The sequence below is a fragment of the Uloborus diversus genome, chromosome 7 (assembly GCF_026930045.1).
Source record: "Uloborus diversus isolate 005 chromosome 7, Udiv.v.3.1, whole genome shotgun sequence".
NCBI classification, from domain to species: domain Eukaryota; kingdom Metazoa; phylum Arthropoda; class Arachnida; order Araneae; family Uloboridae; genus Uloborus; species Uloborus diversus.
Genome location: NC_072737.1, coordinates 2,618,800 through 2,637,476, shown reverse-complemented (window position 1 = coordinate 2,637,476; position 18,677 = coordinate 2,618,800). Strand labels below are relative to the sequence as shown.

At 33.0% G+C, this 18,677-nt stretch overlaps 1 long non-coding RNA gene across 1 annotated transcript; it reads left to right on the top strand.

Annotated features, from left to right (window-relative positions):
• The first annotated feature begins 4,494 nt into the window (after positions 1 to 4,494).
• Positions 4,495 to 12,870, top strand: LOC129226633 (uncharacterized). Its single transcript, XR_008580808.1, has 3 exons — positions 4,495 to 4,525; positions 8,455 to 8,605; positions 12,670 to 12,870. It is a non-coding gene; the product is annotated as an uncharacterized LOC129226633 (long non-coding RNA).
• The last annotated feature ends 5,807 nt before the right edge of the window (positions 12,871 to 18,677 follow it).

The window sequence follows — 18,677 nt, the reverse complement described above, 5'->3', positions numbered from 1 at the left end:
AACTTCTGGCACAGTATTTGCCCTCCCAACACATTCGGCGTTTCTTGTCAGTACACCGGGGGGGGGGGGGGATTTTTTTTTTGTTGTGAATGCATTCTGTTGGCTGATACTGCAATGTAATTGTAAGAAAAGTGTAAAAAAAGTTGAATTTCAAATGAAAAACCATTGCTTTTCTGGACTTTTGATTCCAAAAAAAAAAAAAAATAATAATAATATTATTATTATTAAATCTCATTTGATTTTTAAACATTATGTACATTTTCTTTACAAACTGATAATTGAAGTATTGGTTTTTTTAAATTTATTTATTTATTTATTTATTTTTTTATTAATTCTATTTTTCTATTTTGAATAAATATACACATATACAATGTTGAAACAGTTTTCATGTGTTGATATTTTCCCCCTTTAGAATAGTGCTTTTAGATGCTTTTATAATTTTTTTAATAACAACTAAAAGTCTTGGATTAAATGGATAATAAATTTAAATTCAAAGTTCTACTGAACACAGGTTGCCCCCTAATGTTTTTCATTTTTATGTCTACTCAACATTACATAATTTTATTAACAATAATTTGAAAATTGGCTCAAAGAAATGACTTTAAATTTTAAAATTATCTCCTAGCAATCCAAAATACAGTACCTCTATCTCAGTAACTGGTATAGCTTGCTAGGCAAAGTACTAGTACTGAACATAGTCTATTAGAGAAATAGAACACATATATATGTGGATTATCCAGTCTCCCTCTGTAATGTCTCCCCCCATAATCTGAGCACTTTTGTTCGGTCCCATGAACGTTCAGAATAGAGAGAGTCCACGTTAGATTTTTCTTTGAAATTAAACTTTCATCCCTGACTATATTGTACAAACAAGAGACGCAAAAGATATCAGGATAGCACACGTGCCAAAGCTTCAAATTCCAAAGAAAACGCTATTTCAATCTGGAGCCAAACAAGCAAATTCAGACCCTCCTTGGAATCAAACTAGACCCTATTGACTCAAACAATTTACCTGGTCTCATATCTAGTACCAATTGACCTGAATCCAGAAGTTTATTAAGATTCGTGACCTTCAAGTTTTTTCCCGTCTGAACCAGATGGCCAACCAGGACTCCAGAAATGCAATGCCGCTTTCACTGAAATTTGAAACTTCTGGCACAGTATTTGCCCTCCCAACACATTCGGCGTTTCTTGTCAGTACACCGGGGGGGGGGGGGATTTTTTTTTTGTTGTGAATGCATTCTGTTGGCTGATACTGCAATGTAATTGTAAGAAAAGTGTAAAAAAAGTTGAATTTCAAATGAAAAACCATTGCTTTTCTGGACTTTTGATTCCAAAAAAAAAAAAAAAAATAATAATATTATTATTATTAAATCTCATTTGATTTTTAAACATTATGTACATTTTCTTTACAAACTGATAATTGAAGTATTGGTTTTTTTAAATTTATTTATTTATTTATTTATTTTTTTATTAATTCTATTTTTCTATTTTGAATAAATATACACATATACAATGTTGAAACAGTTTTCATGTGTTGATATTTTCCCCCTTTAGAATAGTGCTTTTAGATGCTTTTATAATTTTTTTAATAACAACTAAAAGTCTTGGATTAAATGGATAATAAATTTAAATTCAAAGTTCTACTGAACACAGGTTGCCCCCTAATGTTTTTCATTTTTATGTCTACTCAACATTACATAATTTTATTAACAATAATTTGAAAATTGGCTCAAAGAAATGACTTTAAATTTTAAAATTATCTCCTAGCAATCCAAAATACAGTACCTCTATCTCAGTAACTGGTATAGCTTGCTAGGCAAAGTACTAGTACTGAACATAGTCTATTAGAGAAATAGAACACATATATATGTGGATTATCCAGTCTCCCTCTGTAATGTCTCCCCCCATAATCTGAGCACTTTTGTTCGGTCCCATGAACGTTCAGAATAGAGAGAGTCCACGTTAGATTTTTCTTTGAAATTAAACTTTCATCCCTGACTATATTGTACAAACAAGAGACGCAAAAGATATCAGGATAGCACACGTGCCAAAGCTTCAAATTCCAAAGAAAACGCTATTTCAATCTGGAGCCAAACAAGCAAATTCAGACCCTCCTTGGAATCAAACTAGACCCTATTGACTCAAACAATTTACCTGGTCTCATATCTAGTACCAATTGACCTGAATCCAGAAGTTTATTAAGATTCGTGACCTTCAAGTTTTTTCCCGTCTGAACCAGATGGCCAACCAGGACTCCAGAAATGCAATGCCGCTTTCACTGAAATTTGAAACTTCTGGCACAGTATTTGCCCTCCCAACACATTCGGCGTTTCTTGTCAGTACACCGGGGGGGGGGGGATTTTTTTTTTGTTGTGAATGCATTCTGTTGGCTGATACTGCAATGTAATTGTAAGAAAAGTGTAAAAAAAGTTGAATTTCAAATGAAAAACCATTGCTTTTCTGGACTTTTGATTCCAAAAAAAAAAAAAAAAATAATAATATTATTATTATTAAATCTCATTTGATTTTTAAACATTATGTACATTTTCTTTACAAACTGATAATTGAAGTATTGGTTTTTTTAAATTTATTTATTTATTTATTTATTTTTTTATTAATTCTATTTTTCTATTTTGAATAAATATACACATATACAATGTTGAAACAGTTTTCATGTGTTGATATTTTCCCCCTTTAGAATAGTGCTTTTAGATGCTTTTATAATTTTTTTAATAACAACTAAAAGTCTTGGATTAAATGGATAATAAATTTAAATTCAAAGTTCTACTGAACACAGGTTGCCCCCTAATGTTTTTCATTTTTATGTCTACTCAACATTACATAATTTTATTAACAATAATTTGAAAATTGGCTCAAAGAAATGACTTTAAATTTTAAAATTATCTCCTAGCAATCCAAAATACAGTACCTCTATCTCAGTAACTGGTATAGCTTGCTAGGCAAAGTACTAGTACTGAACATAGTCTATTAGAGAAATAGAACACATATATATGTGGATTATCCAGTCTCCCTCTGTAATGTCTCCCCCCATAATCTGAGCACTTTTGTTCGGTCCCATGAACGTTCAGAATAGAGAGAGTCCACGTTAGATTTTTCTTTGAAATTAAACTTTCATCCCTGACTATATTGTACAAACAAGAGACGCAAAAGATATCAGGATAGCACACGTGCCAAAGCTTCAAATTCCAAAGAAAACGCTATTTCAATCTGGAGCCAAACAAGCAAATTCAGACCCTCCTTGGAATCAAACTAGACCCTATTGACTCAAACAATTTACCTGGTCTCATATCTAGTACCAATTGACCTGAATCCAGAAGTTTATTAAGATTCGTGACCTTCAAGTTTTTTCCCGTCTGAACCAGATGGCCAACCAGGACTCCAGAAATGCAATGCCGCTTTCACTGAAATTTGAAACTTCTGGCACAGTATTTGCCCTCCGAACACATTCAGCGTTTCTTGTCAGTACACCGGGGGGGGGGGGGGGGATGTTTTCTTTGTTGTGAATGCATTCTGTTGGCTGATACTGCAATGTAATTGTAAGAAAAGTGTAAAAAAAGTTGAATTTGAAATGAAAAACCATTGCTTTTCTGGACATTTGATTCCAAAAAAAAAAAAATAAAAAATAATAATAATATTATTAAATCTCATTTGATTTTTAAACATTATGTACATTTTCTTTACAAACTAATGGTTGAAGTATTGGTTTTTTTAAATTTATTTATTTATTTTTTTTTTTAATTAATTTTATTTTTCTATTTGGAATAAATATACACATATACAATGTTGAAACAGTTTTCATGAGTTGATATTTCCCCCCTTTAGAATAGTGCTCTTAGATGCTTTTATAATTTTTTTTATAACGACTAAAAGTCTTGGATTGAATGGATAATAAATTTAAATTAAAAGTTCTACTGAACACAGGTTGCCCCCTAATATTTTTTCATTTTTATGTCTAGTCAACATTACATAATTTTATTAACAATAATTTGAAAATTGGCTCAAAGAAATTAGTTTAAATTTTAAAATTATTTTTGGAAAATTTGGAAAGAGGAGGAAAACAAATCATCTATCACAAGTAAACTATTAACTATTTCAAAAGTCAGTTAAAAAATGGGAAAAAAATGGCAGTGAAATTGGTAATAGTAAATATAATTCTTTTAATAAGTAATTGGCTCTAATGATTAATTGATTGATTATCGACAACTGATTGATTGGTTGGCCTTATGGGCGCATGTCTAATGTCAGTCATTGAAAACTTTTATAATCAACACTGTTTTCTGTAACAAGGTTATCTGTTTTGAGAACAATCTTTAATACTAAGTATAGTGTGCTAATGTTTCTGATTTTTTTGTTTTGGTTTAACTGTTCAAATGCAACGTTAATAAATTTAACTCTTTGCCTTTTTTTAAAAATTTCATTTTAGTCAATACACGTAAAATTTGTAATCTAGTTTTCTTTGCTTATTTACAGGATTACTTTGATTGTTGCTGTGCTTCAGAAGGTAAGAGAAGCTTCCAATAAAATTTTCTTTAAAGTAATAGTTGTTTTAAGGTTCATTTGATTTTGTATCCTGAAAAGTGCAGAGTCTTTTCCATTTGTAATATCAATTAAATCAAATGTTGTCTGCTGCAAAAGCAAGAGAAACTCGGAAAGCATTTTCCCGTATTCATTGCCTGAAGTAAGAGGTGGTGCTTGCTATGCAAGGTTCGACACTATTTGATATTTTGATATATATCGGATATTTTGATATCTATTCGATATTTTCAACCAACACAAATTAAAGTCTTCAAAATAGAAAATACATCCTCAAATCACTCTTGATTTTCTTATACAGTAGAAGACCGTTATAACGCCGACCTGTATAACGCAATTCTCTATAAACCGCACAACTTTTCAGTAGTAAACAATAGGTTTTGAAGTTTAAAAAAAATCCCTCTACTTTGCTTTTGCAAAAATAAAAATTGTTGGGAAAATTAAATTTTGAGAGTTTTTCATCTTTCCATCTCATTTCAAAACATTTAAATTGAAAATTGGTACTCATAGTAAACAGAAAATACCAGCTGGCTCATGAAAATACAGCTGTTATGCAAACCATGAAGCTAGCAGAAGTGCAGGATTTTGATTGTGAATTTATTTATTTTTGAATAACTAATTGTAATATTAGTGCTTTAATACACATTGCAGACAAAACTCATTCTGAAGTGCTAATGTATTGATACATTCTGGATATTAGTTTCAAAATGTGTGGAATGATCTATATAACGCAAAAACCTGTATAACGCAAAAGCTCTGGTCCCGAGGTGTGCGTTATAACGGTCTTCTACTGTATTGTTATTACAATATGTAGACTTAAAATAAGGTTTCTTTTATTATTTTTATATTATATTTTATCTAACATTTAATTTAATCTTTATCAATTTTATTTGTGTTAATTTTGCATTAACTGTTTTACTCTTTTTTTTTCCCCCCTGTTAGCTACTTTTACACAGTTACATGACTTGGAAACAAAAAATATGCATTGGTCGGTGCAGAGTCATAAGACATTTTCTTTTTTTCTGACCAATGTTTAATATTTAATTAGGCACTTTTAATGTGAATTAAAACTGTTACATTACTAATAATTTTGTGAATCTAAAACAAAATGGGAATATTATACTACTTTGTTACATTAATCATGTATTAATACATCATAAAAATATAGTACATAACTGTTTGGTTATTTTTAATAATGAATGAACACTGAGACTATGATTAATTTCATTTTTACGTTGAAAATACCGTAGTTGAAACAAATATCAAAAATATCAAAATATGATATTTTCAAAATAAATATAGGATATATATCATGATATATATCGACTGACTGATATATATCGGGGAATCCTGTTGCTATGCCATTCGCGTAAGGAAGGAAAATGGCTGACCGTGCAAAGAAATTTTCACTGGAAATCTGAGTTGGATACATACTACCATTTCAGGGGAGGGGGGGAGACAGGCTGAGGAACGACACTCCCCCCTTCTCCCCCTACCAATGATTTCGGGTGCAAAAAGATTGCGAAACTGTTTGGGTGTGAATAAAAATCATCACCTTCTCGGTCAGGAGTGATGTACCGAAAAGGGCAAAAACGCTCGTAGTTAGTTTCATAAGCGGTGAAAAGAAGTAGTATTTCAAATGTTAGCTTAAAAAGAATTTTCATGGAGTAAACAATTTACTGCAATCATTTACATTCTATTCAGAGGTTTTTTGAACACCATGTGGATGGATGTATCTAGGGTGCGTCTTATTTTTAAAAGTGTTATTTTTTCATGAGGCACCCTCTCATTTTGTTCCTTTGGATGAGAAAAAAATTCTCATATCTGAAAAATAAAAATTGAATAATATTTAGAGGGTGCTACCACTGCTGCAAAATTTGTCAACTCTCTCTCTTTTTATTTTATTTTATTTTTTTAAATTAATTATTTTTTTTTTTTTTTTTGTATTGATTATAATTATATTTATTTGTGTGACTCGTTTGTCATTAATTTTAATTAGTGATAATTTAGGTTGTCGTTGACTTTATATTTTACATTTTATTAAATCAAGTTAATTACTTGTAGCTACAGTCAACTCTTAACTGTAAGTTAACAACTCAAATATAAATGTTTCTTTTTTTACACAAATGCTATCATTTTTTCCTTTCTGATTAAAATAGATGTTCCTTTTAATTGCTAATAGAATGGAAAAAAATTAAATAACAATTCAAAAATTTAAGCTTTGTTTAATTTTGCTGTTGTGAAAATTTCTGCAACTACAACTTTTTCAAAATCATTAAGGAAACATCCTCGTCAATTATCATAATTATGGATATTAAGTGATAGGAGACTTTCATCAGAAATGAAATCTCTGACTTTGGGGAGGAGGAGGGAAGGGAGAGAAAGAAAAAAAAACATTCTGTTTTAATTATTCAAAAAGAAAATTAATGGAAACAATCGTTCTTGCTTGACATTGTTCCAGCTGGTGATACTTTCAGCAAGATCTCAGTTTCAAACGATAAATCATTTCTGACAGAATAAAAACCAGCATGACAAGACTAAATTCGTAACTAATATGTCTCTAATTAAAAAGGAAACGTAATTTGTACGAAAAGAAGACATTTAAAAAGACAGAAAGTCGTGAAGAATCTGGATAAACTCTTTTGAAAGTGTAGTTTTTAGCCTCTGTTGTAATTGAATGTACTTCAACTAATCCTCAAGAAAAAGAATTCACATTAAAAGTTATTTCTAGATTTGGTTTTATGTTGTTAAAAATCAGTTTCACTTACAAGAAGGAAAATGCCGAAATTTTAATTGTTGCTTCGAGCAATCTTATTTCGACTTCTACTTGTTAGAAGTTGATGGTGTTCTTATTTGTTTTGAAGGCACCAGGGAGGCTAAATATCTGAGACGCCATTTCTGAAAATAGAATCTCCACACACACACACAGAATGGTTTTTTCCTAAACAAACAACTTTTCTGGTGAAACGCTGCCCCCTGCAGATGATGTAGAGTTAAAATCCAAGGAAATATCCGGTTTTAGAAGAGACTATCAAATAGTCTGGATAATAAGTAGCAATCAGTGAAAAGTTTGAAAACATGTAGCCATTACCCTTCGTAGTCTGACAAGATGCAAACTTTCTCACGGTATGCTGGTTCAAAATCACTTCTGTCACTTGAAGTTGCTACCTCACTCTTTTATAGATAATTTTGTCTGGTCACATGACTTCCTTTTACTTCCAATTTAATGTCATTTCCCCGTTACTGGCAATTTTAAAATGTGTGATTGAATATTTTACTCTCCAAATATCACCAACAGTGGCCAAATTGAAACCAGATTAAAAAAATAAATAAATAAATAAAGCCAAATTTGTCGCCAAGCTGGCGGCAAAACTTGGCGACCAAAAGACTGGCGATAAATCGTCAAGTGTCCGCCAAATTATAACACCACTTGAGTTTACATTGAAATTAACAATGATTTCCCCCCAAAAAGGGGCAAAAGACCCCCTTTGGAGCATCCGAATGCAACCAAAAGGAGAGATGCACAACTAGACCCCACTAAGATTCTAAGTACCAAATTTCAACTTTCTAGGACATTCCGTTCTTGAGTTATGCAAGATACACACATACACACACACATATGTACATACAGACGTCATGAGAAAACTTGTTGTAATTAACTTGGGGAATGACAAAATGGATATTTCGGATGTCAATACATTCTTAGGTATATATATGCACATGTGGTCGGGTCGAAAAAAAAATCAATATTCATTCGGGGGTGAGCAAAAAAAAAATTAAGGCCGGTTTTTGAGTGAAATTTTTTTCACGAATACAATACTTCCTTTTTTTTGTAAAAGGAAGTAAAAAGACTGCACAAAAACAGGTTTGAGTGTCATCGGGTTGATCCATTTTCAGCTCCCGCTGTGGACGAAGATGGCGGCCAGAAGGTGATCAGGAACGAAAGGGAAGGGGTGACCTACAGCTACTGCTTCTTCCACATCCTCTTCTGCTTCGCCAATACCTACATCATGATGCAGTTGCTCGATTGGCAGCTTCTCTACACCAGGTAATGACGCTCCCCTCTATTTTAACCTCCACACCAACATTGAATGATACATTTCGAAGAATTTTTGCTTCGCAGTACGATTATCGGTGGTCTTTCTCGCTTTCGGGAAAAAAAAAATTGATTTGAACTTTGACATCTTGAATTCAAATTATGTTTTTCGCAATCACGAGTGTGTGTATGTAGGCTTGTGTGTTTGTGTCTGTGTGCAGGCATGTGTGTATCAGGGCTAGAAAAATCTTTAAAATTTTACATGCCCTACCTGGCATGTTTGTCTAAAAGATACATGCCCAGTTTTCCTTATTGTGTATCAATAAAAGCGTTTGAATTTGTCGTACAGCACTAATCAAACGAATTATTTTTATATACAGAATAACCTGTCTACAACGATACTGTTGGGACCTAAAAAAATATTGTTATAGGCAGTTTATTGTTATAGATAGTTGAATTATTTACTATGCAGACATTTTGCTGGGACCAAGGAAAATATCGTTATAGACAGGTTTATTGTTATAGACAGTACTGTTATACACAGGTATCACTGTAAATAATTAAAAAAATAGTTTGAATAAATAGTACATAATATGCCGTCATTAAATGTAACAAAATTTAAATTATATAACGGGAAGGATCGCTTCTACTCAAACCGGAAACAGCAAACCATCTTAACAGTTAGGGCTTGAAATAAATTTTGAGCTCCAAGTAAGGATACATAATTTTTCAATAAAATCGGAAATAATCAAGTTTTAGGAAAACATATTTGATCAAAAAATTACATGCCCGGCCGGGCATGTAAGGGTAAAAGATTCATGCCCGGTCGGAATTTTACATGCCCCGGGCATGTCGGGCAGTTTAATTTTCGAGCCCTGGTGTGTATATATGTGTGTGTGGGTATGTGTAGGTGGGTGTGTTTGTCTGTGTGTAGTGTGTATATGTGTGTGTGTAGGCGTGTGTCTGTGTGCAGATATGTGTGTGTGGGTATGAGTGTAGGTGTGTGTGTAGGCGTGTGTCTGTGTGCAGATATGTGTGTGTGGGTATGAGTGTAGGTGTGTGTGTAGGCGTGTGTTTGTGTATGTGTGCGGGGGGGTATATGTGTGTGTGTGGGGGGGGTATATGTGTGTGTATGTGTGTATGTATGCATGTAGGACATGCATGCAACCTGGAGACCGTTTTCGCTAGAGGTGCAGCATCGTGAGGAGCCGGTCGACGGTGATGCTGCAGAGGGTGCTGGTGGGAAAATAAAATCAAAGGACATCAAAAAACAGTCAAGTGAGAACAATAAGCAATCGTGATTGCACAAAAAAAATTTTCCAATGATAAGCTGAATGTAGATAGATAGTCACCGGGACTAAAAAATGGGAGGCAAAAAAAAAAAAGCTTTTTAATTATAGCAAAAAAAAAAAGAATTATTAATAAATTTAACAAATACTTTGAAGGCTGAATTTGGCGTTTTTAGAACTTTTTTTCACTATACTTGTTAAAAAGTGCTTTGAAATTCGAGCATACGAATCGGCAATATTGAAAGAACATTTTTGTAAATATAAGCTGTTCTCTTTATGCGAACAATAAAAACGAAAATTAATGAATTTGTTTAGTCTTCAAAGAAGGATAGGTAACAAGTAAATATGCTTTAAATTTCAAAAATTCACACCTCAAATAAATTACAAAACGTAGAACCTTTAAAATGAAATATAAAAATTGTTCTTGAATTCTGAAGACCATTTCTAAAAGCTTGGTCCGCACTTAAAAATATGAAATAAAATAAGTACATGGTTTCTTGAATGCAACGCTCAAAAATTGAAGTTGATCTTAATATTCTTTATGTTTATGTTAATTCTAAAGCAGCCAATAAACATAAGGATATTAAGCCCAATTTCAATTTTTGACTGTTGCAATCAAGGCATCAAATTTTAAAAAATACCCAATACAGGTCTTGAGAGGCAGCGATTGGGACTGAAAAGTGGGGGGGGGGGGGGATCAAAAAAAAAGGAAAGGAAACTGACAGCTAAAAGACATAGAATTTTTAGTGGTAGCAAAAAGATGAAAAGAAAAAAAAAGTACAAAATTATGCTAAGGCTGGTTTTGAGAATATACGAGTGGTAATTGATGAAAATTAAACAGCTGTACTGACGTTTTTCTTAAGGTTTTGATGAATTATGTACACAATAACTTTCCCCGAAGAAACACTTGGACATGGATTAGACTTACATTATGTACTCTACAGTATTCTGAGGCATCTTGGTAGTAATTTCATTGAGCAAGTGTGGCTTGTTTAAGTAAAACAATTGATTTACTAATATCTAAACAATGAATGCATAAACTCAAAGTGACTGCTCGTGCTAAATAATGTTTCATAAACAAATAATTATACAAAGTAAAACAAATAATTATGATCTGACAATTTTGACATTTCTGCAGTTTTTATAATTTCTTGTTTTGGTTCCTAAATTGGAAATAAAAACCATAAAAAGTCCCCCCCCCCCCCACCCCTAATTGCTGCCCCGTTGTAAATAGATGCACCATTTTGCCTTTTCGTGGGCAAAATTTTTTTTATATGTTCCTATTTTATTCTCTCCCAATGAATGCCCAATGCCATCAAACCCCCCTTCCGAAGTCACCGAAACCGTTCTAGTTAAAACCTGATTTTTAGATCTACACTACTCTTTTTTAATACTACTCAGTTTTAATTATACAGGAGAATACCTTTATAACGCCGACCTGTATAATGCAATTCTCTATAAACCGCGCAACTTTTCAGAAGTAAACGATAAGTTTTGAAGTTTAAAAAATCCCTCTGTTTTGCCTTGCAAACATAAAAATTGTAAGGCAAATCGAATTTTGAGACAGTTTTTCATCTTTCCATCTTTATTCAAAGTTTTTAAATTGAAAATGAGTACTCATAGTAAACAGAAAATACCAGATGGCTCTTGAAAATGCAGCTGTTATGCAAACCATGAAGCTAGCAGAAGTGCAGAATAATGCACTTTATTTTGACTGTGAAACATATTTATTTGTGAACGACTAATTGTAATATTGGTGCTTTAATACTCATTGCAGATAAAACTCATTCTGAAGTGCTAATATGGAGATATATTTTGAATATTAGTTTAAAAATTTGTGGAATACCTTTATAACGCCGACCTGTATAATGCAATTCTCTATAAACCGCACCACTTTTCAGAAGTAAACGATAAGTTTTGAAGTTTAAAAAATCCCTCTGTTTTGCCTTGCAAACATAAAAATTGTAAGGCAAATCAAATTTTGAGACAGTTTTTCATCTTTCCATCTTTATTCAAAGTTTTTAAATTGAAAATGAGTACTCATAGTAAACAGAAAATACCAGATGGCTCTTGAAAATGCAGCTGTTATGCAAACCATGAAGCTAGCAGAAGTGCAGGATAATGCACTTTATTTTGACTGTGAAACATATTTATTTGTGAACGACTCATTGTAATATTGGTGCTTTAATACTCATTGCAGATAAAACTCATTCTGAAGTGCTAATATATAGATATATTTTGAATATTAGTTTAAAAATGTGTGAAATGACCTATATAACGCCAAAACCTGTATAACGCAAAAGCTCTGGTCCCAAGGTGTGCGTTATAACGGTCTTCTACTGTATAAGATTGACATAGCTCAAGGGCCAAAATTAACATTTGGCATCAAACAGGGGCGTAGCTAAGGGGGGGTTTTGGGGACAAACCCCCCCCCCCCCCCCGAAAAGTTAGTCTCAAAAAAAAAAGAGAAAAAGAAGAGAGAAGAAAAAGAAAAAAAAGAAGAAAAGGAAAAAATTCCAAGCGATTATATATATATATATATATATATATATATATATATATATATATATATATATATATATATATATATATATATATTATATATATATATATATATATATATATATATATATATATATATATATATATATATAAAAGAAGTAACCCCCCCCCCCGAAAGTCGGGTCTAACTACGCCACTGCCATCAAAACTTGATTCATCCTGTGTATTTGAGTGTTGAAATGTTTTTATTTACATACTATCATTCTTTTCTTTTCCCTCCTTTAGCCACAAGGAGATCACGAATGTTTACCGTGTGTCGATAGCTTTCGTCGTGAAAATGATTTGCACTTACTCCGTTATTTTCGTCTACTTCTGTACCCTGATGTGTACCGGTAAGTGCTGCGGATTTCTGAATCGGACCAGGCAGGTGGTACAGCGTGATGGGAGACTGGACACTGTTTAGCCACAACCCCGGTTTTATCACCGATTTCCTCGAGCGCATAGGTTGCGTTTGACGAGCTCGATTGGTGACTAACCGGTTGCTAACCGCAGTGTTCTTGAGAGCTACTGGTTAACTGGTTGCTTCTGATGTCGTTCTATGAGCCTCACCGCTTGATCTATCGGTCAACCGCACGATACGGGGGTTTCAATTTTTTTTAAGGTAATTTTCAATGAATTTCTTTGAAATTTTCAGCATATTTACACGATGCTAACACCAACTCAAATATAAAATTTCATTGAATTATTTTGAAATTTAATTTTTTTTCTAAATTCAAATTTAGATTTTATAACGCTTTTGTCATATTACTCCTTGCAAACGAAAGTTCATCAGATTTATAAAGTACTAGCAAAATATGATACGTAAAACAACCGAAATTAGGACGTTGGAATTACTTTTTCGAAATTTTGTCTTAAAGATAAATAATGAGAAGAAAAGCCGAAAACTAGACGTTTTCGATAAAATATGTTCATATTTCAATAAAATATAGCAAATATGCTCCACAAAACTAATCAAACAGAAAAATCTTTCACAACAAAATGTTAACAAACCGCTTAAATACTTGGCATAAAATTTTCAGCAAATTGAAATAATAATTCGTTTGCAAGGAGCAGTTTTAATTTTGTAATTATGTCGAAAATTAGGTTTTGAGGAAATCAACATTTTCTGTTTTATCACCAATTTTCTCGAGCGCATACCGTATTTTCCCGCGTATTATCCCCGGGCGGCCTATAATCCGCAGGTCCTGAAATCGGCCTGTAGAAAAAAAGCTTCGTATAATCCGCGGATAATACGATGTAAAAAAATAAAGTTTGAATTTAACATACCATTTGAGCGACTAAACTAAAAACATGTAAAAGTAATTACTTTGAAGGCGTAATCAAAATTAATCTGAAATATAATCTAAAATATAATGATTTCTTCTTGAAATCTTGATTATAGTTCGCTAATGACTTGAAAAACAAAAGAGTCAAGACAAAGGAGCAAACGTCTAATCTTGTGCAAATGGCTTCCTCTTTCACTGTATTCTTGCTTATTTTACATGGCCTGAATCGCGCAAGAGTAACATTCAAGCGACGTAAAATAACCAACATACAGGCAGGCAGCGAAGAAGAACATGCATGCTTCGTAAAATAAACAACATTCGGTCGGCGTACAGTTTCGATCGATGATCGGTGAATCGTACTGTAAAAATATGGAGGTTCAATGCGTTGGTGTTCAGGGGAGAAAAAAATCACAGATAATCCGTGGCTGCATATAATCCGCACCTCATAAACTTTGCCTTTTTTAGCAGATAATCCGTGGATTATACCGCAGGAAAATACGGTAGATTGCGTTCGACGAGCTCGATTGGTGACTAACCGGTTGCTAACCGCAGCGTTCTTGAGAGCTACTGGTTAACTGGTTGCTTCTGATGTCGTTCTATGAGCCTCACCGCTTGATCTATCGGTCAACCGCACGATACGGGGGTTTCAATTTTTTTTAAGGTAATTTTCAATGAATTTCTTTGAAATTTTCAGCATATTTACACGATGCTAACACCAACTCAAATATAAAATTTCATTGAATTATTTTGAAATTTAATTTTTTTTCTAAATTCAAATTTAGATTTTATAACGCTTTTGTCATATTACTCCTTGCAAACGAAAGTTCATCAGATTTATAAAGTACTAGCAAAATATGATACGTAAAACAACCGAAATTAGGACGTTGGAATTACTTTTTCGAAATTTTGTCTTAAAGATAAATAATGAGAAGAAAAGCCGAAAACTAGACGTTTTCGATAAAATATGTTCATATTTCAATAAAATATAGCAAATATGCTCCACAAAACTAATCAAACAGAAAAATCTTTCACAACAAAATGTTAACAAACCGCTTAAATACTTGGCATAAAATTTTCAGCAAATTGAAATAATAATTCGTTTGCAAGGAGCAGTTTTAATTTTGTAATTATGTCGAAAATTAGGTTTTGAGGAAATCAACATTTTCTGTTTTATCACCAATTTTCTCGAGCGCATACCGTATTTTCCCGCGTATTATCCCCGGGCGGCCTATAATCCGCAGGTCCTGAAATCGGCCTGTAGAAAAAAAGCTTCGTATAATCCGCGGATAATACGATGTAAAAAAATAAAGTTTGAATTTAACATACCATTTGAGCGACTAAACTAAAAACATGTAAAAGTAATTACTTTGAAGGCGTAATCAAAATTAATCTGAAATATAATCTAAAATATAATGATTTCTTCTTGAAATCTTGATTATAGTTCGCTAATGACTTGAAAAACAAAAGAGTCAAGACAAAGGAGCAAACGTCTAATCTTGTGCAAATGGCTTCCTCTTTCACTGTATTCTTGCTTATTTTACATGGCCTGAATCGCGCAAGAGTAACATTCAAGCGACGTAAAATAACCAACATACAGGCAGGCAGCGAAGAAGAACATGCATGCTTCGTAAAATAAACAACATTCGGTCGGCGTACAGTTTCGATCGATGATCGGTGAATCGTACTGTAAAAATATGGAGGTTCAATGCGTTGGTGTTCAGGGGAGAAAAAAATCACAGATAATCCGTGGCTGCATATAATCCGCACCTCATAAACTTTGCCTTTTTTAGCAGATAATCCGTGGATTATACCGCAGGAAAATACGGTAGATTGCGTTCGACGAGCTCGATTGGTGACTAACCGGTTGCTAACCGCAGCGTTCTTGAGAGCTACTGGTTAACTGGTTGCTTCTGATGTCGTTCTATGAGCCTCACCGCTTGATCTATCGGTCAACCGCACGATACGGGGGTTTCAATTTTTTTTAAGGTAATTTTCAATGAATTTCTTTGAAATTTTCAGCATATTTACACGATGCTAACACCAACTCAAATATAAAATTTCATTGAATTATTTTGAAATTTAATTTTTTTTCTAAATTCAAATTTAGATTTTATAACGCTTTTGTCATATTACTCCTTGCAAACGAAAGTTCATCAGATTTATAAAGTACTAGCAAAATATGATACGTAAAACAACCGAAATTAGGACGTTGGAATTACTTTTTCGAAATTTTGTCTTAAAGATAAATAATGAGAAGAAAAGCCGAAAAACTAGACGTTTTCGATAAAATATGTTCATATTTCAATAAAATATAGCAAATATGCTCCACAAAACTAATCAAACAGAAAAATCTTTCACAACAAAATGTTAACAAACCGCTTAAATACTTGGCATAAAATTTTCAGCAAATTGAAATAATAATTCGTTTGCAAGGAGCAGTTTTAATTTTGTAATTATGTCGAAAATTAGGTTTTGAGGAAATCAACATTTTCTGTTTTATCACCAATTTTCTCGAGCGCATACCGTATTTTCCCGCGTATTATCCCCGGGCGGCCTATAATCCGCAGGTCCTGAAATCGGCCTGTAGAAAAAAAGCTTCGTATAATCCGCGGATAATACGATGTAAAAAAATAAAGTTTGAATTTAACATACCATTTGAGCGACTAAACTAAAAACATGTAAAAGTAATTACTTTGAAGGCGTAATCAAAATTAATCTGAAATATAATCTAAAATATAATGATTTCTTCTTGAAATCTTGATTATAGTTCGCTAATGACTTGAAAAACAAAAGAGTCAAGACAAAGGAGCAAACGTCTAATCTTGTGCAAATGGCTTCCTCTTTCACTGTATTCTTGCTTATTTTACATGGCCTGAATCGCGCAAGAGTAACATTCAAGCGACGTAAAATAACCAACATACAGGCAGGCAGCGAAGAAGAACATGCATGCTTCGTAAAATAAACAACATTCGGTCGGCGTACAGTTTCGATCGATGATCGGTGAATCGTACTGTAAAAATATGGAGGTTCAATGCGTTGGTGTTCAGGGGAGAAAAAAATCACAGATAATCCGTGGCTGCATATAATCCGCACCTCATAAACTTTGCCTTTTTTAGCAGATAATCCGTGGATTATACCGCAGGAAAATACGGTAGATTGCGTTCGACGAGCTCGATTGGTGACTAACCGGTTGCTAACCGCAGCGTTCTTGAGAGCTACTGGTTAACTGGTTGCTTCTGATGTCGTTCTATGAGCCTCACCGCTTGATCTATCGGTCAACCGCACGATACGGGGGTTTCAATTTTTTTTAAGGTAATTTTCAATGAATTTCTTTGAAATTTTCAGCATATTTACACGATGCTAACACCAACTCAAATATAAAATTTCATTGAATTATTTTGAAATTTAATTTTTTTTCTAAATTCAAATTTAGATTTTATAACGCTTTTGTCATATTACTCCTTGCAAACGAAAGTTCATCAGATTTATAAAGTACTAGCAAAATATGATACGTAAAACAACCGAAATTAGGACGTTGGAATTACTTTTTCGAAATTTTGTCTTAAAGATAAATAATGAGAAGAAAAGCCGAAAACTAGACGTTTTCGATAAAATATGTTCATATTTCAATAAAATATAGCAAATATGCTCCACAAAACTAATCAAACAGAAAAATCTTTCACAACAAAATGTTAACAAACCGCTTAAATACTTGGCATAAAATTTTCAGCAAATTGAAATAATAATTCGTTTGCAAGGAGCAGTTTTAATTTTGTAATTATGTCGAAAATTAGGTTTTGAGGAAATCAACATTTTCTGTTTTATCACCAATTTTCTCGAGCGCATACCGTATTTTCCCGCGTATTATCCCCGGGCGGCCTATAATCCGCAGGTCCTGAAATCGGCCTGTAGAAAAAAAGCTTCGTATAATCCGCGGATAATACGATGTAAAAAAATAAAGTTTGAATTTAACATACCATTTGAGCGACTAAACTAAAAACATGTAAAAGTAATTACTTTGAAGGCGTAATCAAAATTAATCTGAAATATAATCTAAAATATAATGATTTCTTCTTGAAATCTTGATTATAGTTCGCTAATGACTTGAAAAACAAAAGAGTCAAGACAAAGGAGCAAACGTCTAATCTTGTGCAAATGGCTTCCTCTTTCACTGTATTCTTGCTTATTTTACATGGCCTGAATCGCGCAAGAGTAACATTCAAGCGACGTAAAATAACCAACATACAGGCAGGCAGCGAAGAAGAACATGCATGCTTCGTAAAATAAACAACATTCGGTCGGCGTACAGTTTCGATCGATGATCGGTGAATCGTACTGTAAAAATATGGAGGTTCAATGCGTTGGTGTTCAGGGGAGAAAAAAATCACAGATAATCCGTGGCTGCATATAATCCGCACCTCATAAACTTTGCCTTTTTTAGCAGATAATCCGTGGATTATACCGCAGGAAAATACGGTAGATTGCGTTCGACGAGCTCGATTGGTGACTAACCGGTTGCTAACCGCAGCGTTCTTGAGAGCTACTGGTTAACTGGTTGCTTCTGATGTCGTTCTATGAGCCTCACCGCTTGATCTATCGGTCAACCGCACGATACGGGGGTTTCAATTTTTTTAAGGTAATTTTCAATGAATTTCTTTGAAATTTTCAGCATATTTACACGATGCTAACACCAACTCAAATATAAAATTTCATTGAATTATTTTGAAATTTAATTTTTTTTCTAAATTCAAATTTAGATTTTATAACGCTTTTGTCATATTACTCCTTGCAAACGAAAGTTCATCAGATTTATAAAGTACTAGCAAAATATGATACGTAAAACAACCGAAATTAGGACGTTGGAATTACTTTTTCGAAATTTTGTCTTAAAGATAAATAATGAGAAGAAAAGCCGAAAACTAGACGTTTTCGATAAAATATGTTCATATTTCAATAAAATATAGCAAA